The 25,920-nt window shown below is 40.7% G+C and overlaps 1 protein-coding gene across 2 annotated transcripts in view; it reads right to left on the minus strand.

The window, feature by feature from the left end:
- Positions 1 to 25,920, minus strand: part of LOC111161275 (midline 2) — a 95,136-nt gene that overhangs the window by 26,777 nt on the left and 42,439 nt on the right. The gene's annotated exons all lie outside the window — the stretch shown is intronic.

Genomic DNA, 25,920 nt, shown 5'->3' on the forward strand with positions numbered 1-25,920 from the left:
AGAGTTGTCACGATGTCTTAGCAGATACTTCTCACCTTCGGCCATCCAGAATCTGAATACCTTTCCCATTTGGGAATACTGGCTACATCAAAATATCTCTACCACAAAGTCAGATTTGGGGGGACAAGGGTTGAAAAAAGAGCCACCATTTTTCACCGTTTTTCCATATACTGATTCCTCCTTCTTCCCATCTCTACTACTCTGGACATTAGATGGGAGGAAGCCCCTAGAAGGGCTAAAATGAGAGCAGGGATCTTTGGGTGGCCTAAGTATAAAGGCAAAGGAAGGGAGATGAACTTACATCTCTTAAGCACTCAGTGTTCCAAGCGCTTTCTAGATAAATTCTTTCATGTAATTACCATAAACCCTTCATAATAGAGGAGCCATTTTTGTTCCCGTTTCACAGATGGAGAAACTGAAGCTCAGAAAATTTGAGTGACTCACTCAAGATCACACAGCTATTGGTGGTAAGCCCAGCATTCACACCCGGTTCTGTCAAGTGAAACCCCAGGGCCGGCTGGGTGGGTGGACGAGGTTCAGTTCCATTTTGCAGTCACACAGGGAAGTACAATCATTCCAAGAGTCTATTCCAGGAGTGCTGGAGCAGAGCTCTAGAAAGCCGAGGAATAGACAATGAGTTCCTTGAGAGCATCCGAACTCCTGGGACGAGATAGGCTTCATTACCAAGGTAGGGCTGCATTTTCGATTGCTAGCCCCCTTCAGAGGATTCCTTTACATAATCTGAGCCAAGCAAAGTACTCATCACTGGACCCTGCTGCCTGTTCACTCATGCTCTGCTGGCCAATTTTCTGTTTCTTACTCAACTGAAATAAAATACATGTGTGGTGTCACCGCCTGATTTTGTTTTATTTCCAGTTGCTGGAGGGAATACCATAATGAGAGATCCCATTTATTGTGAGTCAACAGTCCCACTCTGGCCATTCGAGTTTTCCCCCATTCAGGCTGTTCACACTTTTCCTAAATTGGATCTACATTTCCAAGGCAGAGAACCTCACCCTCTCAAGAAACTCCCACTCCTGTGAGAAGAGATTCACCTAGTGTTCCCTGGTTGTGTGCTTAGAGTATCTGGAGACTTAGTTCCCGTAGTTTCCTTTCGAAGCTGAGGAAGGTGTAGTACACAATGGTGTAGTGGTCTGTTTCTTGCCATTTCGCCCTTGGGCTGACCTTTACATATCCTCACTATATGCCAGGCAGGACCCTAATCAGTTTACACATACTAGCCCTCTCAACCATCAAAGCAATCCTACGAGGCAGGTACCATCCCATTTTACAGATGGGAAAACTGAGCACAGAGGGACTAAAGGATTCACTCAAGGTCACAGAACTATTAAGTGGCAGAGATGGGATTTTGACCCAGGGAGTCTGACACTGGAGTCTACGCCTCTAACCATTGCACTAGACTGCCTCCACAGGCTAGTGTAACAAAGTTCCTCCAGTCTCTGACACCAGTTACTTCTTTTGCTCCATCCATCTTTATTCTGTCATCCCATTCTCTTTAGTCATTTCAAATCACTAGAATGCCCCACACTTGTGTGACCTGTGCCTTGGCTTGAGACTTCTTTCACTTGGAAAGCCATTTCCCTATTTGTTTATTGAACAAACGTCTACTTTTTCTTTCCAGGCCTTGCTCAAAACTCGTCACTTCTATAACTTTTACTCATCCACTTGGATGCAATTTGTCCCCTATTTATACCTTCATAGCACTTTCAATTTCATATTCAATTTCATATTTCAATTATACCACTTACTACCTTATGCCAGAGGAATTTACTAGTCTGTCTTCCCCACTCAAACATGAGTTCTGGAGGCCAGGGTTTGTGTCTTCTTTGACTGTCTCTCCAACATGGCGACTGGCATATGGCAGATGTTCAGTAAATATTTGTTGCATGGAATTGAATAGAGGTAGGGAGTATCTCACTGCTTGCTAGACATGTCCACTTGGTTACTCAAGTTACCCTAAACTCGGTATGTCTGAAAACAAACTCACCAGGCACCTGGGTGGCTCAGAGAGTTAAGCGCCTGCCTTTGGCTCAGGTCATGATCCCAGGGTCTTGGGATGGAATCCTGCATTGGGTTCTGCGCTCTGTGGGGAGCCTCCTTCTCCCTCTGCCTGCCGCTCCCCCTGCTTGTGCTTGTTCTGTGTGTGTGTGTGTGTGTGTGTGTGAGAGAGAGAGAGAGAGAGAGAGAGAGATACAAATAAAAATCTTTTTAAAAATTTAAATCATCATCTCACCTCTAAATCTGGCTTCCACCTCTGATTTCCTTTTTCTTTCTTTCTTTCTTTTTCTCTTTCTTTCTTTCTTTCTTTTTTGTTTTGTTTTGGCTAATGCTACTATCATTATTGAAGTTACTCAGGTTCAGTTACTTCTGATTTCTACCTTTCTCTCATTCTCCACATAAATTCACAGCAGTCCCAAAGTCCTGCCCCTCCTTTTCTTTTCAAACTCACTAAAATTCTGGCAATACAACAAGGCTCCCAGCCAAGGAATCAGTAAGTTGAAGTTCTTATCCCTTTTGGACTGTGACTGTAAAAGCCTTATTAATTCATTCCCCTCCCTCCAGAATCTTTCCTTAGCCACTCACCCTTAGAAGCCATCCTATACATACCCTGAAATCAGGAAAAATCATCCCCGTCTTCATCATCAAACATGTATTAAGCATCTTTTGTGTATAATGCATTATGCTCAGGCCCTGCTCTCCATAAATCTGCAATCTGAATGGGGAAAAGCCACATGCATACAAAACAAACTAGTCAAGGCAGCATACCAATGAGTGATGTAGAACATAATCTCCAGAAATTGAAGGGAGAGATCACTCACAGTGGGGAAGTGGAGAAAAGATGCCTGAATGAAGTGGGCCTTGAGCCATAAAGATGGGTAGGACTTTGATTTTAAAGGTAAAAGGGAGGGAAATTTTGAACCAAGCCAACGAAATTGAGCTTTATTTATTAGGCAATATGGCATCTTGGAAATATTTTTTTGGAGAGTAGGATGGTGAGAGAATGAATTTTTTAAAAATATATATATATATTTTTTAATTTGAGTATAGCTGACACACAATGTTGCATTAGTTTGAGGCGTACAATGCAATGGTTCAACAATTTTATGCTGTGCTCACAAGTGTAGCTACCGTCTGTCACCACTCAATGCTGTTACAATGCCACTGACTATATTCCCTATCCTGTACCCCTCATTCCCTGTGACTTATCCATTCCACAACTGGAAGTCTGTACCTCCCATTCCCTTTCACCCATGTACTCATTCTCCCACCCCCTCCCCTCATCTTCTGGCAACCATCAAGTTAACTTCATTTTTTGAGTTGAACTGGGATTGATTTGATTGGGGATAATGGTAAGCTGGGGGGGTGACTATGATTTAGGAAACTCTCGTGATGTCAACAGGACCTAGCCAAGAGAGTAACAGGAATCCAAAGGAAAGGTCAAATATGAGATACACTTCCTGGCTGGAAAATCTTCAATTCACAGCAAGGTCCTTGAAGAAAGTTTTTAAGTCACTTTGTTTCTCCTGCTGTAACAGGCACAATGCCTTACACACAACAAATATTTACTGATTGATTTAGTAAAATGAAAAAGCACAAAAAGAATGACAAACATTAGAAAATGGACTATAGTAAAGGCATTTTGTGGAGAAAATGTAGACGGAAGTGAGGGAGCTAGGGAGGGGTTTGGACAGTGAAATCAAACAGCCAGGCTCAAGTAGTAGAGCAGAAACTTGGCTGAAGAGGCAAAATCCCAAACTAAAGGTAAAGCAGTGACATTAAAATGTTCCCATGTCAAGAAGCAGCCCAAAAGAGCAGGTTCCTTGAGTAGTTTCTGAAAAGGAAATACTCCAGGGTAAAACTGTCTTCATGATGTGAATAAAACATCTCAAATTGCTTGGAAGGTACTTGAAAGCCCTGGTATTTTCCTTTTCTGCAGTTTTCCTTGAAAATGCACTGGAGTATTTCACTTGCTTATTAACCCTTAGTTGAAAACAACTGGGCTTATCTTGATAAGCATTTTTCGTTGGTTGGTTGGTTGGTTGGCAAAAGATTCCAGATCTTTATTCGGCCTTTGCTCTTTGGTTTGGGCTGGTGGGTTTGACAAGAAGGAAAAAAAAATCATCTGTGGAAAAATCTACCCTCTCCAAAAATTACCAGTAATCTTGGCAGCCTACTTGTATAAATCTCTCTATCCCCTAAAAAGGGCAATTTTTGCATGGGCGGGAAGCAGTTTCTGATGTCAAAGACTGAGTCTCAGCACTAGGGAGCCTCTCTTGTCAGGTCTCCAGGTCCTCTGCTCTGCTCTGTGCTCTTTTCTTTCTTCCCAAAGGCAGCAAGAATTTGACTGGCACGTTTTTCTCGAACCGCCCACCCTACCATCTCCCAAAGTTCCTTCCGACCTCCCAGCCCAAAGATTAAACCTACAGTCAGACCTATTCTTCCCCTAATTTCCTCCCTTCCCTGACACTGACACACACGTTCCATTAGAAGGATTTTACTGATGGTTTTTAACAAGGAAATAAATATGTGGGAGTTCACAAAAGCCACACGTTGCAAAGGCTTAAGAGGCCACAAAAAAAGTAGTATTTAGGTAATTGTTTCTATTCTCTATTGAAATGTAAATGGACCAGACCTTTTTACCCTCAGCTGCCTTCGGAGAGCTTATTTGATAGTTTCTTGGGGGATCTCCCACATGCCCATTCTATAGGTCTTTTATTCTTGGGTTCAAAGTGCATCAGTCTTCCTTCCAACTCAACCGCATGAGAAACTTCCTCGCTCATACCCTCCTCTTGGCTCAGTCACATCCATCAGCCCTTCGGAGCACTGCCCAGGAGTTCAGAAGGACCTGAGATCTCCTCGTCAGGTGGGACAATATGGATGAAGTTGTGGATGAGCTCTACAGCCAGAGTCAGGTGACATTCATTTATGTGGTAATGGACAGAACACTTCGTAGGCATCTCCATCTCGGTGTCCTCCACTATATGGTCAATGCCAGCCTAGCTCATTTCCAGAGATCTTCTGTCTGAAGATCTCCTCCCTTGCCACAGAAGATTTTGAAATGCCAGCATTAAAGATCATTTGGGGGAGTTGTTATCAGCAAGCATTGATCGAGGGCCTACCCTATGTACTACTAGGGTCTACGGGGGTTCACTGTGTAGGAGAGAATGATGAAAAAGACTTAGCTTCTGCTTTTGAGGCACTTAGTCTAGTGGAGGAGATGAGTGTGAACTCAGCTAATTACAATTCACGGTAGAGCAGAACAAGCAATGTAACAGAACACAAACAAAGCTCCATGAGGGCACAGAGAAGAGAAAACTAATTTTGCCTGTGGCATAGGGCAATCGGGGGGATCAGGGAAGGTTTCAGGTGGTGGAGATGGTCTTCAAAGATGAGCAAGACTTGGGCACACAGAAATGGGGTTTAAAGGGAGAGAATTCTAGGCAGAGAGAATGCTGTGAAGAGCATGAACTAACGCACAGCCAGGAAAGTAGAGGATGTTTGGATAAAGCAGATCAGCCCGACAGGTGCAAGGGAGGGAAAAAAGGCTAGAAACAGAGGTCGCAGATACATTACGGAGAGCTGAGCTGTCATTTTGAGACTTTGCGTGTACCTAGATAAAATGTCAGGATCTTAAAACTAGAGTAACACCTTAACCATTGTTAGTTAACACCCTGGTTGAGAACAAGGGGGAGAGGAAAAGCCAGCACAGTACTCAAAGAAGTGGGAAAATCATTCTCTGTGCAAAGGAGATGAGAAGGGAAAGTGGGAGGTAAATTGGACATCTGATGGATTATCAACGAGTTGTTATGAACAGCTTTGTCACCTTACAATGCTGCAAAGAATTCATTACTCTCTTAAAACGATGCGTTCAAGAAAATGCAATGTTCTCTCCATGAGTTCATTGTTTTCATGAACAATGTTTCCATGAGTTCAGCTTTGATAGATTCCTTGATTATGGTTAACAAGACTGTGTTGTATACTTGAAAATTGCTAAGAGAGAGGTGCTAAATGTTCTCACTACACAGACCTAAAAGGTAACTATGTGAGATGGTGAAAATGTTAACTAACCTTATCGTGGTAATCATTTTGTAATATACATGTAGATCAAAGCATCGCACTGTGCACCTTAACTTATGCCACGTTATATGTCAATTACATCTCAATAAGCCTGGGGGGAAAACTAAGAATCCACAATGTTTATGAAGCCGATGTAGCACTGACTACAGCAGCGTCTAAGCTAAGGTATTCATCCAGATCACACTAGGGGGATATCACACACACTCACACACACATACAGAAACACAAATACACCCACACACAAGCTACCATCACCAGCACCACAGCCCTTTGTAGGAGGAAGGTTCAAATGTATGAAAGGAAGAGGAAGATGAGACAATCTTCTTTTTTCATTTTCTAAAGCAAAACAATGTAACATTTCAAAGATGTTCCTGCCAGCTTTACATAATAGCTAAATGAAGGGGGGTGCTGTTTTTCAAATGGATTTTATCTGTTTCTTTAGATTTGGGAAGACGATGATCACTTAAAGGTCTAGCGGATATGCAAAATTATTTTTTTCTCTCTTTTTATTTAATTCAATTTATGCAAAATTATTAATAGGATTTTTAGTTCCCTGGACTGGAGTAACTACAGCTTAGGGGGCAAAAGAAATTACTGAGGCAGAGTTAACCAAGCTACTGCCTTAGTGCCTGAGTTAATTTTTTTTTGGCAGAGGAGTGGGTGAGGGGTACTAGCAGGTAGAGGTGGGTGGGGAATGGGACTGTGGCAGCTGGAAAAGCCCTGTGGATGGGGTGGTGGCAGCCGGGCCATCTCAAGAAGTGACAGACACAGACATCGACTGACAGACACACTTCCCGCAATGCAGTAGGAACTGTTCAAATTGCTTCATATATTTTAACTCATTTACATCTTATTAACCCTCTGAAGTTGGCGCTATTAATATCATTGCCATCCCACAGAGGAAACTGAGAGACACAGAGGTTATGTCACTTGCCCAAAATCATATAACCAGTACCTGGCAGAGTCAGGATTCGCATCCAGGCTGTCTGGCTCTTGTTCCATGATTTTAACCAGTGTGCGTGTGTGTGTGTGTGTGTGTGTGTGTGTGTGTGTGTGTGAGAGAGAGAGAGAGAGAGAGAGAGAAGCAGAAAGACTATGCTCACACACGTGCTTCTCTGACTCTCAGAATTGCCTCTCAAGATAATCACATCCCTCAGACTTAACCATTGCAAATATTTTGTGTAATTACCTCCTGACTTTTGAAAAAAATATACAATATAAAAATGCATATATTGTAACATTTACAAAATATACATAATGCACATACATATATATGGACCACACACACACACACACACACACACACACACACACATTCCATGTTTATTTTACCCTGAGTCTAACTAATAAAAGTACTGGCAACAGAGAGAGGACAATTTGCTCCGTATATATTACTTAGGAATGACCCTGTGCCATGTGGCAATTCTATGTAAGTTTAAAGGGAGAGAAGGCAAAAGACTTGAATAGGCATTTAGAGTCCTTTCTCCTCAGGGCTCAGACTTCCAAGCCTTTGTCGCATTAAGATTAGTTACTTTTATCCCTATATTCTCTTTCCGCACAAGGTAACTATTTAGAACATGCTAGAAAAAACTGGGAGAGGTATAATCTAGGCTTGCAGCTGGTATTCTATGTGTATGGCTATAAATCCCATATGAAATGAGGTAGAAACCTCCTTTCTTTCTCTTCAGAACCACAGAACTGTTAGATGTAGAAAATACTAAAGAAGAGCACCTGGGGGGGAGGTGCTCAGTTGGCTCTTGATTTCCGTTCAGGTCATGATCTCAAGGTCATGAGATTGAGCCCCATGTTGGGCTCTATGCTGGGTGTGGAGACTGATTACGATTCTCTATCTCCCTCTCCCTCTCCCTTTGCCCCTCTACCCTATCTCCCACTCAAAGAAAGAAAGAAAGAAAGAAAGAAAGAAAGAAAGAAAGAAAGAAAGAGACTAAAGAAATCATAGTTTCCTAGCCTCTCATTTTACAGATAGAAATTGAGTCCTAGAGAGAAGGGCTTACCTAACATCATACTACTGATCAATGACAAAGCAAGGCTGAAGCCATATCTTTTGTGTTCCCTCCACTCTACTGCTCATTTTGTGAAACACAACACTTGCTTATAAACCCCTCTAAAGACATAAGACTCTAGGGCCACCTGGGTGGCTCAGACGGTTGGGCGACTGCATTCAACTCAGGTCATGATCCTGCAGTCCCAAGATCGAGTCCCACATTGGGCTTCCTGCTCGGCAGGGAGTCTGCTTCTCCCTCTGGTCCTCCCCCCACTCGTGCTCCCCCTCTCTTTCTCTCTCTCAAATAACTAAATAAAACCTTTAAGAAAAAAAACATAAGACTCCAGATTTCACCACAGAAATACGAACATTCATGTCTACACAAAAAAACATACGTGAATGTTCACAACACCTTTACGTGTATTAGGCAAGAACTGGAAAAAGCTGAAATGCTCTTCAGTGGGGGCATGGATACACAAATTGTGCAACATCAGCAATAAAAAAATTAAAAAACTATTGATAAATACAACAATGTGAATGGATCTCGGGGCGTTCTGATGAGCGACACAAGCAAATTATAATATGTCAATCATAATATGCTACATACTGTATGTTTCCATGTACATAACACTCCAGAAATTATAAAATTATCAGTGATGAAAAACAGATCAGTGGTTGCCAGGGGGGCAGATGTGACCATACAGAGGTAGCAAAAATGAGTTTCTTGGGAGTGATGAAGTTGTATTGTTCTAATTAAGATGGTGATTACACACATCTATACATGCAACAAAATTAATGGAATGATGGAACCTCCCCTGTCCCCAAAAAGTTAAGGGCATGTGACAACTGGTGGAATTTGAATGAGGTCTATAGTTCGCTTGGTAGAATATTCTACCGGTGATAATTTCCTGGTTGTGGTAGTTGTGTCATTATGTAAGACGTTAACACTGGGGATGAGTAGGTGAATCACACATGGGAACTCTCTCTGTGTTATTTTAGCAACTTCTACGTCAAATTAAACTTCTTTCAAAATCTAAAAGAAAAAAAAAGAAAGAAAATTCCAAAAGTCCCATGGTGTTCTGGGCAGGTCTGGTGAACCAACATTTATATAGTTCTCTGAAGTTATAACTAATATGTATTTAGGCCTTTGCTCAAGTGGTGTCTCATCTCACACTCCATTCTGTACCTTAGTTTATTTTTCCCAGTTTTATTGAGAAATAATTGACAGACATCACTGTGAAAGTTTAAGGCATACAAGCATGACATTCTGGTTTACATATATTGTGAAATATATGTAATTGCCTCAACAGTTTCAGCCAACATCCATCTTCTCATTTAGGTAGAATAACAAGAAAAGAAAAAAGGGGAAAAAAAAAACAACCTTTCTCTTTGTGATGAAAACTCATAGGATTTACTCTATTTTCCTATGCATCATACAGCAACATCAGCTTTAGTTATCACAATGCACATTATATCCCTAGTATTATTTATCATGTAACTGGAAGTTTGTACTTTTTCTCTTTTTTTTTCTCCTTAAACTTATTTTTTAAGTATTTTATTTATTTGACAGAGAGAAATCACAACTAGGCAGAAAGGCAGGAGGAAGTAGGCTCCCCACGGAGCAGAGAGCCCGACGTGGGGCTCGATCCCAGGACCCTGGGATCATGACCTGAGCCGAAGGCAGAGGCCCCAACCCACTGAGCCACCCAGGCGCCCCTTAAACTTTTGTTTTAATGGGTCTCAAAATTCTGTGACAGATTTTTGGTCAAGTTGTTTGCATTAAAAAGTACTGATTTTAAAAACTAATAACTTAAAACTGCCACATACACACAAAAACAAATAGTCCACAAATCATTCTCCTTTCCTTCTGAGGGTTTTAAGATGCATTGTTACCATTAGCTAGTCTTTTACTATTACACTTAAATGGCCTAATTGACACAAACAGTTCAAGTTTGTACTTTTTGACCACCTTCCTCCAATTTCCCCTGCCCCCATCCCCTGGCTCTGGTAAGCACAATTTGGATCTTTTTTTCAATGAGTTTGGGGGTTTGGGGGGGGATTCCATGTATAAGTGAGATTAAATAGTGTTTCTTTTTCTCTGACTTACTTCACTTAGCATAATGCCTTCAAGGTCCATCTGTGTTGTCAAGAATAATAGGATTTCCTTGTTTCTTTTTAATGGCTGAATAATATTCTATTGCATTATATACCACAACTTTTCTACCCATTCATCCATTGATGGGCTCTTAAGTTGTTTCCATGTCTTGGCTGTTGTAAATAGCACTCTTATGAACATGGGGGTGCAGATCTCTTTTTGAGCTAGGGTTTTCATTCCCTTTGGATATATTTCCAGAATATATCTGAATCATATGGTAGCTAATTCTACTTTTAATTTTTTGAGGATCCTCCATACTGTCTTCCAAAGTGGCTGTACCAATTTATAATCCCACCAACAGCACACAGAGGGCTCCCTTATCTCCACATCCACACCAGCATTTGCTACCTCGTCTTTTTGATGATGGTTATTCTAATAGTCATGAGGTGATACCTCATTGTGGTTTTAATTTATATTCCCCTAGTGAGTAGTGATGCAGAGCATCTTTTCACGTAGTAGCTGGCCTTTTGTTTATCTTCTTTGGGGAAATGTCTATTCAGGTCCTTTGCCCATTTTCTAATTAGGTTATTTGGTTTTCTGCTAATGGAGTTGGATGAGTTCTTTATATATTTTGGATATTAACACCTTACCAGATACATGTTTTGCAATTTTTTTTCCCATTCTGTAGGTGGTTTTTCACTTTGCTGATGGTTTATTTTGTTATGTAGAACATTTTAGTTTGATGCAGTCTCACTTGTTTATTTATTTATTTATTTTGCTTGTGCTTTAGATGTCATATCCAAAAAAAGTCGCAAATATACATATCAAGGGGGTTCCTGGGTGGCTCAGTCATTAAGTGTCTGCCTTCGGCTTGGATCATGTTCCCAGGGTCCTGGGATCCAGCCCTGCATCTGGTTCCCTGCTCAGCGGGAAGCCTGCTTCTCCCTCTCCCTCTGCCTGCTGCTCCCCCTGCTTGTGCTCTCTTCACTGTGTATCTCTCTGTCAAATAAATAAATAAAATCTTTTTTAAAAAGTCACACATAAACATATCAAGGACTTTTATTCCTGTGTTTTCTTCCAGGAGTTTTATGCTTTTAGGTCTTATGTTTAAGTCTTTAATCTATTTGGAGGTATTTTTTTTTTAGAGAGGGAGGGGAGAGGGACAGAAGAAGAGGGAGAGAGAGAATCTTAAGCAGGGTCCAAGCGCAGCATGAAGCTGGACATGGGACTTGATCTCACAACCCTGAGATCATGACCTGATCTGATCAAGAGTCCGACGCTTAACCGACTGAGCCCTCCCAGGTGCCCCTATTCAGAGTTAATTTTTATGAGTGATAGAAGATAGGATCCACTTCCATTCTTTTACATTTGAATATCCAATTATCTTAGCACCATTTATTGAAAACACTGTCTTTCCTCCATTGAGTATTCTTGGCTCTCGCCAAGTATTAGCTGACTGTATATGCTTGGGTTTATATATGGGCTCTCAAGTCTGTTCCATTGGTCTATTTGTCTATTTTTATGCCAGTACCATACTGTTTTGATGACTATGACTTCATAATTTAGCTTCAAATCAGGACGTGTGATGCCCCCTATTTTGTTCTTTCTCAGAATTTCTTTGGCTATTTGGGGTCTCTTGTAATTCCATATAAATTTTAGGAGAGTTTTTCTCTACTTTGGTAAAAAATGCCATTGGAATCTTTTTTTTTAAGATTTTATTTATTTATTTGACAGACAGAGACCACAAGTAGGCAGAGAGGCAGAGAGAGAGGGGGAAGCAGGTTCCCTGCTGAGCAGAGAGCCTGATGCGGGGCTCGATCCCAGGACCCCGAGATCATGACCTGAGCTGAAGGCAGAGGCTTAACCCACTGAGCCACCCAGGCGCCCCAATGCCATTGGAATCTTGATAGGAATTGCATTGAATCTATATATGGCTTTTGGTATATTGACATTTTAACAATATTAATTCTTCCAATCCATGAAATGTGGGATACTTTTTAATTTATTTGTTTTCTTATATTTCTTTCATCAATGTCTTATAGTTTTCAGAGTGGAGATCTTTTTCCTTAGTTAAATTTATTCATAAGTATTTTATTGTTTTTGATGCTATTATAAATGGCATCAACTTATTTCTTTTTCAGAAAATTCACTATTAATGTATAGAAATGCTCCTACAATTTATATGTTAATTTTATATCCTGTAACTTTACTGAATCCATTAATTAGATCCAACAGTTTTTTTGGCTAAGACTTTAGGATTTTCTATATATGAACTCACATCATCTGCAAATACAATTTTACTTCCTTTCCAATTATGATACATTTCCTTTTTCTTGCCTGATTGCTCTAGCTAGGACTTCTAGTAATATGTTGCATAGAAGTGCTAAGAGTGGGCACCCTTGTCTTAGCCCTGATCTTAAAGGAAAAGCTTTCAAATATTCACCACTGGATGTGATGTTAGCTGTGGTCTGGTCATATATAGCCTTTATTATTTTGAGATATGTTCCTTCTATATATATCATTGACTGATCTGCAAATGTTGAACTATCCTTACATCCTGGGATAAATCCCAATTGATCATGGTGTATGATCCTTTTAATATGCGCTGAATTTGGTGTGCTAGTACTTTATTGAGAATTTTTGCATCTATATTCATCAAGGATATTGGCCTGTAGTTTTCCTTTCTGGTTTTGGTAGCTGGATAATGCCTGCCTTGTAAAATAATTTTGGAAGTATTCCCTCCTCTTGAAATTTTTAGAAGAATTTGAGAATAAGCACTAATTCTTCTTTAAATATTTAGTAAAATTCACCAGTGAAGCCATCTGGTCCTGAGTTTTTCTTTGTTAGGAGATTTTAAATTATTGATTCAATCTCCTTACTAGTAATTGGTCTGTTCAGATTTCTTTCTGATTCAGTCTAGGTAAATTGTATGTCTCTAAAATTTTCTTTATCTCTTCCACGTTGTCCAGTTTCTTGGCATATAGTTGCTCACAGTAGGCTCCTGGGATCCTTCAAATTTCTGTAGTATCAGTTGTAATGTCTCCTTTTTCATTTATACTTTTGTTGATTTGGGCCCTTTCTCTTTTTTCCTTGTTTAGTCTAGCTAAAGGTTTGTTAGTTTCGTTTATCCTTTCAAAGAACAATTGCTTAGTTTGGTTAATCTTTTCTATTGTTTTTCTGTTCTCTATTTCATTGATTTCTGCACCAATACTTATTATTTCCTTTCTTCTGCTAACTCTGGGCTCAATTTGTCCTTTTTTTTCTAGTTATTTAAGGTGCAGAGTCAGGTTCTTTTTTTTTTTTAAGATTTTACTTATTTATTTATTTGACAGAGGCAGGCAGAGGGCGGGGGTGAAGCAGGCTCCCTGCTGAGCAGAGAGCCTGATGCTGGGTTTGATCCCAGGACACTGAGATCATGACCTGAGCTGAAGGCAGAGGCTTAACCCACTGAGCCACCCAGGCACCAAGAGTGAGGTTCTTTATTTGGGATCTTTTTTGCTTCTTAAATGTAGACATTTAATGCTCTGAACTTCCCCCTTAGAACTGTTTTTATTTTATCCTACACATTTTGGTATGTTTTATTTCCATTTTGCTTGGCTCAAGCAACTTTTATTTTCCCTTTTAATTTCTTCTTTGATCCACTAGTTGTTCAGGAGACCATTGTTTAATTTCCATGTGCTCATGAATTTTCCAGTTTTCCTCTTTTTGTTGATTTTTAGTTTCATGCCATCATGGTTAGAGAAGATACCTGGTATGATTTCAGTCTTCTTGAATTTTCTAAGACTTGTTTTGTGGCCTAACATATGGTCTATCCAAAAAAAATGTTCCCTGTGCACTTGAGAAGAATGCATATTCTGCTGCTGTGGATAGAGTGTTCTGTGTATGTCTATTAGGTCCATTTGGTCTATAATCTTGTTCAAATCTGCTGTTTCTTTATTGATTCTCTGTCTGAATGATCTATCCTTTGTTGAGAGAGGGGAATTAGAGTCCCCAACTATTATTGTATTACCGTTCATTTCTCCCTTTAGCTCTGTCAGTTTTTGCTGTATATGTTTATGTGCTCTAATGTTGAGCACATAAATATTTGTAAGTATTATATCTTCTTTATATAGTGATCATTATATAATGACCTTCTTTGTCTCTTTTTACCATTTTTAGTTCAAAGTCTATATTGTCTGATATAAGTACAGCTACACTTGTTTTTTTTGGGAATGTGTTTTTCCATCCCTTCACTCTCACTCTATGTGTGTCTTTAAGGCTAAAGTGAGTCTTTCTTATAGGAAGATGTTTTTTAATTTTTTTAATCCATTCAGCTAATTTTGTCTTTTAACTGAAGAATTGAATCCATTTGTATTTCAAGTAATTATTTACAGGTAAGGGCTTACTATTGCACAGGTAAGGGCTTACTATTGCCATTTAAAAAAATTATTTTCTGGTTGTTTCACAGATCACCTTTCCTTTGTTTCTTATCCTGCTGTCTTTCTGTGTGTTTTGATGTCTTTTAGGTATTAGTATGATTTGACTTCTCTATAGTGTTCTTTTGTTTAATTACTACAGGATTTTCCCTTGTGGTTAACATGAGGCTAACATAAAATATCTTAAATTTATAATACTTGTAAACTGATAAAATCTTAACTTCAATAAAAGTTGTAAGCTTTATACTTTTCTCTCTCCTCACGTCACATTTTAGGTTACTAATGTTACAATTTACATTTTTTTAATATTGTGTAACTAATAACAGATTATTGTAGTTATGGTTATTTTTACTATGTTCTTGTTTTAAACTTTTAAATTAGAGTTGTAAGTATTATTATATACTACTATTACTATGTAAGTATTGCACATACCTAAGTCCTATGTAAGTATTATTATACACCACAGTTAAACACTGCTATTACCATATTGCAGAATCTAACATGATGCTGTATCTACCATCACTAGTGAGAATTATGGTAACTTTTTATGTTTTTATTATGTTAATTAGCATAGCTTGACTTCCAGTCAAAGAACTCCCTTTAGCATTTTCTGTGAGGCAGGTCTGTGGTAATTAACTCCCTCACTTTTGTTTGTTTAAGAAAGTCTTTATCTTGTCTTTTTTTCTGAAGAACAACAGCTTTGCTGGGTTTGGGATTCTTGGTTGAGAGTTATTTTTTTCCATTATTTTGAATATGTTACTCCATTCTCTCCTGGCCTGAAAAGTTTCTGTTGAAAATCAACCAATCTTATGGAGGGCTCAGTCATATGTAGTGTCTCTCTTTTTTCTCACTGTTTTTAAAATTCTTTCTTTTGACTTTTTACAATTTAATCATGTGTCTTTGTGTAGTCCTATTTGGATTCAACCTATTTGGGATCCTTTGAGCCTCATTCTGTATGTCCATTTCTTCCCGGGTTTGGGAAATTTTCAGCCATTATTGCTTTAAATATACTTTCTTTCCTTTCTTTCTTTTCTCCTCCTGAAATTCCCATAATGTGAATATTGTTTCTTTTCATATTATCCCATAATTCACCATAATGTGACAATTGTTTCTTTTCATTTTGTCCCATAATTCCCATAGGTTTTCCTCACTTTCTCTTATTTTTTTTTTCTCTCCTCTGACTGGGAAATTTACAATGTCCTATCCTCTAAGTCACTGATTATTTCCTCTATATGGTCAAGCCGACTTTTGAAACTCTCTATTGGATTGTTAGGTTTAGTTATGACATTTTTCAACTCTAACATTTCTGTTTGTTTGGGGGTTTTTTGATGGTTGCTATTTCTTCATCAAAATTCTCATTTTGTTCATGCATTCTTTTTCTAATTTCATTTAGTTGTCTGTGTTTCCTTGTAGTTGTTCACTAAGCTTCCTTAATAGGATTATTCTGAATGTGTTGCCCGATAGTTCATAATCTCCACTTTTTAGGGTCAGTAATTACTGCTTTATTAGTTTCCTTTGGTAATGTCGTATTGACCTACTTTTTCACGATCCCTGATATGTTACATTTGTATCTGTGCATTTAAGTAATTGAGCTTCTCTTCCAAACTTTACAGATTTGCTTTGGCAGAGATAGTTCTTCACCAGTCAGTTCACTTCAGGTTTTCTGGGCATCTGCTGTTAATGTCCTTGGGCAGAAGGGATTGCTATTATGGATTATTTTTGGATGAGGCAATAGCGTGAGCTCCAAGGATAGGAAGGGCGGGGGGTGCCACTGGCTGGGAATAGCTAGATAGAACTGCTGGTTTCGTTCCCTACCCAAGTGAGGCTAAAGAGTGGGTTCCACTGTCGCCTGGATTATCTGGTCAGAATTACTAGATGGTTGGGACTGGGTACTATATTCACTAGTGGATGTGGATATGAATTAGCTTCCCTTCCCTGACAAGGAAGCAGCCCAGGGCCCAGGATCTGTACAGCTTTATTGTTTGGGGGCCAGAATCAGGCATGAGTGTGCACTGGATTCCCTTGTCAGGTGAGGCCCTGGTTTTGCTCTGCAGAAGGGGAAACTCAACAGCTGTGCTCTCTATTTAAGTGCCACTGTATAGAGAGCTGTTGAATGGACTATGCAGCTTCCCATGTCCTCTGGTTAGGTTCCCTGGCCAGACAATCTGAAGGTTTTATTCAGTGATGAACAGGGCTATGAGTTAGATTCCCTCACTGGGCACAGCAGGAGAAGCAGCTCTAAAGCCAGGAAAGCTCTTTGTTGTTTTAACTCAAGCCAACCCACACCCCAACTTCCCTGACTGAACAGGGCCACCGGCTTTATTCAGAAAATGACCAGTTCCACTCACTTGCCTTTCTGCTTGAGTGCTGCTGGACTGCACAGCTTTCAGGAGTTGCATCCAGCACTTCTGGCTAGAAAGGGCCAGAGGATGCTCTTCATGGTGGGTGGGGCTATATCTCAGCTCCCTTGCCTGGGAGACAGTGGGAGAGGCTGTTCCAAGAAACTCTCAATTTCCCCATCTCTCCCATTGGGTGAGCCAGGAGCTACCCTCAGCCTTAGCTATGAATTAATCCCCCTGCCCTTACGTACAGAATGCTTTGTGTCCAGGACTAGTTTTGTCCTGGGGGTGATCAGTTCTGCCTGCTCGCCTCTCTGCTCAAGTGTCACTGGGCTGCGCTGCTTCCAGGCACTGTCACCAGCCCTTCTTGTCAGATGGGGCTGGAAAACACTCTCCACAGTGCATGGGACTGTGATTTAGCTCCTTGCTTGCGCATGGACAAACTGGGCTCTAGGGCTGTCAAAACTCCTTGTTTGAGGATCCAAATCTAGATCTGCACCTGACAATGTACTTTGGTTATTAGAATGTTTCTCCAACTTGATTCTGTAGATCAGCAGTGCTGCTCTTGGGATTACTATCTGGGCCAAGATCCATACGTGCTAGTTGTTCCAATCCACTCCATCGTCTCCATCATTGTCAGATCCCCAGTGATTGAGGTCCAAAGATACTCCTGCAATCCCCATGGTGTGAAATCAGAGTAGGGGTTCTCACAAAGTGAACCACAATGTCAGGGGGAGATGGGCATCCCCACTGGGTTTTTTTTTCCCCACTGGAGGAACTGGAGGCTCAGGGGAGACCTCTGCATAGTGCTGCACTAGGGCTGAAGGAGGCACGATGTGGTAAATGTGTAGCCACTTCCCGCCCTTCTAATGCAGTCTATCTGGATCTCTGTGGAGCAAAAGTGTGCTTCAGCTTCTCCCCCATATTCTAGGATTGTCTCAGTGGAGTCCTGTTCATGAATTGATGTTAGTTGTTTGTGAGGGGAAGATTGTGAGGGGAAGCAAAGTCAGGAGCAACCTAGGTCGCCATCTTTCTCCTAGTTTATCTTTCTCCACAGAACATATAACCCTTAATAAAAATATATTTGCTGGGTGCCTGGGTGGCTCAGTTGGTTAAGCAACTGCCTTCAGCTCAGGTCATGATCACAGAGTCCCAGGATTGAGTCCCACATCGGGTTCCCAGCTCCATGGGGAGTCTGCTTCTCCCTCTGACCTTCTCCCTTCTCATGCTCTCTCTCACTCTCTCTCTCTCAAATAAATACATAAAACCATATATATATATATATATATATATATATATATATATATATATATACACACACACACACTATTGTGTGCCTCCCCCAGCCAAAATGTAAGCTTAAGGTTAAGGACTTAGTTTCATTCACTACTCTATCCCCAACACCTAGAATAGTGCCTGGAACCATACAGGTACTCAACAAATGTTTATTAACTGAATGAGTGAATGTGAGTGTGTGGGCCCTGAAATAAAGGTATAACACAAAATGATAGAGCAGGTTACATTTCTTCATTGCATAAGACAAATTTCCCTTATATTTTCTTCTTACCCAATTACTCAAAATGGTCATTTTGTTCCATCATTTACATATTATTTGCTGCATCATGAAAGACTTAGAAGACGTTGGGACAACAACCTAGGTCCTAGGAGACCACACATTCTAAAATAGTTCCTCACCTAATCTTAAAAGAAAGAAAAACTGACCTCTTTTGGGTAATTGCCTGTGGTCTACCCCTTTGTATAATGCGTAAAAGGTGGTACTTATAACAGCTAGCCACCAGAGGGTACTGTTTATTCATTTATCTCTTCTCAATATCTACTGTGTTTCAAGCCATGTGCTGGGTATAAAAAAGTGGACAGTACAGAGTTTCCACTCTCAGAGTTTACAATCTGGTAGTGAGACCAATTGGTACACAGAAGTGCTATGACGGAAGTGTGCATAGGGCACTCCAGGTACACAAGGGAGAAACACCTGAACCCGATTAGGGAGCTAGGGAGAAAGGTATAGGACATGAGTGATTGCTTTCTAGAGAAGGTGATGCCTGAGGTGAGTCTTAAAGGACAAGCAGCAGTCAGCCAGCAGGAGAGAGGAGTGTAAGTCCTGTGAGGACAGGTGCCATGTTTACACTGTGTCCCCAATGCTTGGCCCAAGGCAGAAATACACTTAAGTGTTTGTGGAATGAACACAGGATAAAGGGCAGGTGGTAAAAGGGCATGCCAGAGACACAGGCAAGGTCCAGATCATGATGGGTCTTCTTTATCTTAATGGTGATGAGGAACAACTTAAGGGTTTATGGTGGGTGGGGCGTGACATGCGGGCTTTGTATTTTAGAAAGCTCATGCTCACAGCAGTGTGGAAAATGGGTTAGAAGGGGCCAAAATAGGTCAGGGAGACTAGTTAGGACCTGCAGTTTCTGTAATGAATGTGGCACGGTCATGGCCATTGCCTTCAAGAAGCCAAGAGGCCAACAAGGAAATAAGCTGTCATCAGGTCACTGCAATACAGCAGAGTAGGCTGTGTAAGGGGTATGTGCAGGTTGCTCTGCCCAAGTTCATGTAGCTACTGGGTGCCAGAGTCAGTAGTGGAACCCAGGCTTCCTCATTTCTAGTCCAGGGCTTTCCCCCAAGCCCTCCTTGTCACTGCCTTTCACCACTACAGAATTATGTAAGGGAAGGAGAACAGGGCCAAGCCATTGAAAGATTATGTCTTCTCTAGCCCCAGACTAGACTGTGGGGAGCATTTTACCCCTCTTTGTACTCAAGTGTGACATAAGCATCCCTCCCCAAGACCTCTGTTTCTGGGAGATGGCCTCAGCACCCAGATACTCCCTGTATACACAGAACCGAGAATCTCTAACCCAGAGGGCCAGGGACATGCACACTCTGACAGCTAAGGTCCAGGAGGGCATATTCGGAGAAAGAAATCATTCTTTCTGAGACAGGGGACTTTGGATGACAAAAGGAAAGAAAAAAAAAAACCTGGTTCCATGTTCAGAAAAGGTGGATGGTCACTAGAAGAAGCAAGGGCCCGAGTGGAAGAGTACAAGTAACTCAAGCAAGGCCTATATTGCTTTCAAGCTGAAAGGGAAGAGTGAAGTGGAAGAGTGGGGGATAGAGGAAAAAGATGGAGAAAAACCAGGAACGAGCCCCAAGACAAGAAGGAGGTCTCTGCACAATACTCAACTCCATGACTAGGTAACAAAGATGTCTTGAGGACATATGTCCAGTGGTCCCAAGTACTTCATGAGTCAGGACAGAGACTAGAGCTTTTCACCATATGGTGAAAAGCCCAAGGGGCCCAGGGATCCTGAGGAGAGCTCTTGGTTAGGTTATCTTGGAAGGGATGGGAAGAGAGAGAGAGAGAAAGAGAAAAAGAGACAAAATGGAGGGGATAGGGGTTCTCTGGGAAGGGTCCCTGGGAGTCCTGGGGTGGGGGGTTATCTCTACTGAACCAAAACCCAAAATCAGAAGTGGCGATCATTAGAAGAATGGGCTTTCAAGTCAGACAGCCTAACATTAGCCTCTTGGCTCTGCTGCTTTACCAGCCACCTGTTTGGTCTTGAGTGGGTGGGCCAAGTTTCCCCTTCTGTGACTGAGGACAGTACTAGCAATAGCCTCAAAGGGTTTTGCATATGCTTATTAAATGAAATCACAGATGTCAAGCACCGAATACATTTTCTGATACGTGATAGCTAGTCGAATAGTCGTTTCTGTTTGGTTCAGTTTTTACAACTATGATCGCGATGACGACGACTGGGACTGCTCTTGCTATAACAACTACAGCTTCTGGGGTTTTCTGCAGAATGAACAGGTTAGCACTGTTTCACCATCTGGTTTATTTTTATCCCATTTCTGTGTCTACTTTTGCTTTCTGGAACATATTAGGTCACTATTTGCTTGTCCCTGAGATTTCCACGTCCCTTTTCCTATTCTCCTCACACTTTAAGCACCTAGACCTCGTCCCCAAATGCAGTTACCTCCACACTGCTGGACAGGGTCTGCCCAGTCTCAGAAGGTAATATGGTCTTTCTTCCTCCCAGGAGCCAGACCATCATCTACTCCCTCCGTTCAGAGCAGGGGCTGATGCCAGGAAGGTCAAATGTTGATTTCTGACAAAGCACCAATTACATTTCACACCCTTGGCTGGGAAGAAATTTGGCTGCCCCCTGCTTGTTATTCTCTGTTTTTCTGCTCTGGCTTCCCCCATAATTAATACCACGCCCCAGGCTCAGAGCCCAAAAGATATTAGGTCGAGTTGAGAAGAAATAGGTATGTAAGCAAGAAAGCTACCTAACGCATTCCCTCATGTATAAAAATATAATGCTGTAATTACGTTCCATTTTAGTCTCCTCTGCGGTGCTCCCTGAAGGAGAGGAACCCATGGCGTCCTGCACTCTCAGCTCCAAGCACAGTACAGCTCGACACTTTGGGGGCTCATTAAAATGCTTGTTATTGTATTGATGACTAGGAACCTTCCCACATCCAATCCCTGCTCTCCAGAGCAGGGAACCCACCAGTCAACCTGCCTGTGTATTGACAAGGAAGGATGAGAGGCAGTTGTCAAAACTATGAACAGAGCGTGGCACTGTGAAAGTATATGGCCCTAAGTTCCACTGGCCCATCCAGGGATCCCAGCCTGATGGATGCTGTCTTATGGTGAGAAGTCCAGAGGCCTCTGTTTGTGTGTGTGTGTGTGTGTGTGTGTACATGTTTCTGTGTATATAATGCCTATAATTCACAATCTCTCTTCACCGCCACTAGGACAAAGCAGACAGATCTGTGTGCCCATCATCACACTTGCTCAGACAAAAGGCTACACTCACCTATATATAAATGGTGAGGGTCTAGGGGGGCACAGAGTGCAATTTACTCTGGGTCTCTACTTTCTCCCTAGGGCTCCGGGCTCAGTTCCTCACTTGGGGAAATCCAGCAGCTTCTAGAGAAAATACAAAGCAAAGGACGAGGAACCTCAACTTGCTGGGAAATTCCAAAGAGCTTAATCCGTTGTTACTGCTAATCAAAGAAATCAGTAACTACAAGTAGTGGAGTTGTTACAGCTGTGCAGGTTGTTGTGGTTTATCCTAGAGAATGCTTTCCGATAGGTCTGATCTCTGTATTCAATCTCTATAACAACCTTATGAGATAGATAGGACAGGCATTACTGTCTGCAGGTTATGAATGAGGAAACCAAGACCCAGAGAGGTAAAAGTAAATTATCAAAGTCATAAAAGCTAGCAAGTAATGGAGTTACAACCCAAACCAGTTTTTCTAATCCCAAGGCCAGGGCTCCTTCAGATTCCCTGTTCCATTCTAACCATCAAAGCTAGCCTGCACTTTGATCACTCTTTTTTGTAACTGGTTTTTTGTGGGTTTTTTTTTTTTTGAGGGGGAAAAAACCCCACCTTCCTTTTTATTCTTTTTGAGGATTTTCGTGTTCTAAGTTTTCATTTCTTCTCAGCACCTTTTTCTCCCAGAAGGCAGCAAAGGAGAGTGGAAAGCTCTGGATTTGAATTCAAGCAGACCTGAGTCTGAATTCCAGCTTTGACACTTACAAGCTGCGTGACCTCAAACAAGTCAATGACATCTCTGAGCCGCCCCCCTTCTGATGAGTGATACAGAAATAATTATCACCCATTTCGCAGGTTGTTGTAAGAATCAAATAGAAAATAGAGATAAAGATCTTAGCACGAACCTGGACCATAGTTAGTAGTTAAGTAATATGAATGCCCTTCCTCACTCCACCCACCTCAACTTGCTGCTCAAGTCTGGAAATACGCAGTTCTTCTTTGCCAGAAAGCTGAGGCTCAGGCTTTGATTTATGTGTGCATTTACTTCTCTGACTGTAAAATAGGTTGGCTGGCATTTCAACTCTTGATGATTTACTGTTTACAACAGAAATTTCCATAATCATTTATCGGTTAATTGAGACAGTTTGGGAACTTGTGACTTGTAAGCGTGTGTGCACACACGACTCTAAGTCACGTGAAGGCTGAAGTTATTACTCAGAAATTATTTCTATTCTATAAATCATTCTTCTTCATCTCATCTAGAACCAAAAGGGCTGGGGTGGCCTTACTTGACTAGCGAGCTAATTTCATCTACCCTGTTCTGAACGTGAATATTCTGCAGGGATTCGGGCTTATGATCTCTTCGAGTTCAGATCGCACATCTCCAGCACCAGATTCCAAATGCATTTCCTAAGGAAGGATGGGTTGATCAGCAGCCAATTTCCTGTGCCTTTGGACAGTAGTGTGGTTTCGATCTCACACCTGGCTCTTTCCCTGTCATCACATTTTCTTCCCCAAGGAGCTTCAAACAATGTGACTTTGAGAGAAATGGATTTGGTAGACAAAAAATAAGCCAGGCCATACACAATTTCGAAGGAGAGAGGATAGGGAAAACTTAAAGATGTTTTCTTTATACATTTTAGCATTTTTTTTTACTGGCTGTGGTGATGCTGTTGTTATCATTTTAAACATTTTTATTATGAAATTTTCTAAGCATATTCAAAACCAGAGAATATGAGGAAATGCCTTGTAGCCACCCCCGCCTTGTTTTGCTGGAGTATTTTAAGGCAAATGCAAAACACTGTATATCATTTCACCCCTAAATACTTCAGTTTATGCCTCAAAAATAAAAGGATGTTTTGTTGCATAATCACAGTGAATAAATAATTCCTTAATAACATTCATCTAAGGCTCGCCCCATATTTAAATTTTCTGAATTATATTTAAAAATGTGCTTTTACAGTTGACTTGTTTGACTCAGATACTTTATGAAGAGAAATTTAATACTGAGTTTTCAAAGGCCATGCATATTTCTAAAGAATAATTAAATACCGCTGTTATACAATGGGAAAAAAAGAAGACTCCATCAGTACCACGCACTGTCTCCACTCGAATTTTTGACCCTTAAAATTCTACTGTCAGAATGTATGTCCTTTGTGAAAATACAGATCTCTGTACAGAAGTTTTCCTTCATTCGTGAAGCATTAGAAATTTCAGTGTCCAAGAAAACAACTTTTAAAAGAAATATTAGAAAAATCAATCAGGGCCCCTGGGTGGCTCAGTCAGTTACGCATCTGCCTTTGGCTCAGGCCATGATCCCAGGGTCCTGGGATCGAGACCCTCAACCAGCTCCCTTCTCAGTGGGGAGTCGGCTTCTCCCTCTCCCTCTGCCTGCTGCTCCCCTGCTCCTGAGCTCTTGCTCACTCTCTCTCTGACAAATAAATAAATAAAATCTTAAAAAAAAAAAAAAAAAGAAGAAGAACAGGGCGCCTGGGTGGCTCAGTGGGTTAAGCCTCTGCCTTCAGCTCAGGTCATGATCTCAGGGTCCTGGAATCGAGCCCCACATCAGGCTCTCTGCTCAGCAGGGAGCCTGCTTCTCTCTCTCTCTGCCTGCCTCTCTGCCTACTTGTTATCTCTGCCTGTCAAATAAATAAATAAAATATTTTTAAAAAAAAAGAAGAAGAAGAAGTCAGTTATTGGACAGGACAAAGACAGTCAGAGTCTCAGGGATTCAGGTGTGAGGGCAGCAGGAACTATAGAGGGAGCTACTTAAAGACCAACATGAGGCTATTTATTTTTTAAAGATTTTATTTATTTATTTATTTATTTGAGAGAGAGAGAGAGAGAGAGAGAGAGAGCATGAGCACTGGGAGGGGCAGAGGGAGAAGCAGACTCCCCGCTGAGCAGGGAGCCAGACATGGAACTCTATCCCAGGACCCTGGGATCATGACCTGAGCCGATGGCAGATGCTTCACTGACTGAGCCACCCAGGCGCCCCCAACATGGGGATATTTAATTGCTTAATCAAAACCACTGATTTCTCTGACCTCTTTCTGTATTGAGGTAACCCGAACCCTAAAGACTCAATGGTTTTATTTGCTATAGGAATACAAGGCCTACCAGATGACATCCATGAGTTCTGTTGACCCTAACCCTAATCCAGTGGGAGCTCCAGCTCTCAACTACTGCCTGGCATCCAAGAATTTTTCTCTTAGAGAGAGGACAAAAAAAAAAAAAAAGGCAAATGTAGGTGACTGAATTCAGTAGCATTCCTCAACAGCATGGCAGAGGAAAACTTAGGAAAGCCCCATCTGCTCCCTTGTACATTTCTAGTGGGAGTATAAATTGCCTTGGCGAGCAGAGATTGTTGACAATATGTATTAATAACTTTAAAAATGTGCCTTTGCTTTAAACTGTCAGTTGTACTTCTAGGAAACAAATATTCTTAAAAATAGAGAAATGGTAAGACAAAAAAATACAGTGTGAAATCAACAGATGAAGCAAGTAGGTTTCACACTGAAAAAATAAGCCAGGATAGAGAGGATTTTTTTTTTAAATCTGCAAATAAAACAATGTAAAAGTCATCTAGAACTTTGTATCCTGTAGAAAATATACCTTATTCTCTTCTATTCATGGAACTTTGACCACTGATCATGTACTTAGCCACAAAGAACACTATAACACGGATTTTTTAAAGTAGAGATTTTATAGTCTACCTTCTCTGATCAGAATCTTGTAAAATAAGAAAATAACAAAAATATAGACCCTTAAATCCTTAATCACTGGGAAATTAAGACACGCACCCCTATGTAATTTTAGAATCAAAGAGGAAATCAAACCTGAAATTCTTTATTTTATAGAAAATAATGAAAAAAACACACTTAATAAGATATCGACAGGATACGGTTAAAGCTCTACTCAGGAAAATGTATAAAGATTGAAAATAAATGAGTTAATTTTTCAACTTAAGAGAAACTTGAAAATAATGAAATAAATGAAAATGAAATAAATGAAAAGAAATCAGAAGAGAGGATTTCATTTTTAAAAAGCTGAAATTAATAGAATCAAATTGAAACTATCATACAAAGAATAATTAAAGTCAAGAGCAGTTTCTTTGAAAATCCTGATTATGGGAAAAGAGAAACTAAAACAAAACAAAAAA

The sequence above is a fragment of the Enhydra lutris genome, unplaced genomic scaffold (genome assembly GCF_002288905.1).
Source record: "Enhydra lutris kenyoni isolate GAN:26980312 unplaced genomic scaffold, ASM228890v2 scaffoldscaffold83, whole genome shotgun sequence".
NCBI lineage: Eukaryota > Metazoa > Chordata > Mammalia > Carnivora > Mustelidae > Enhydra > Enhydra lutris.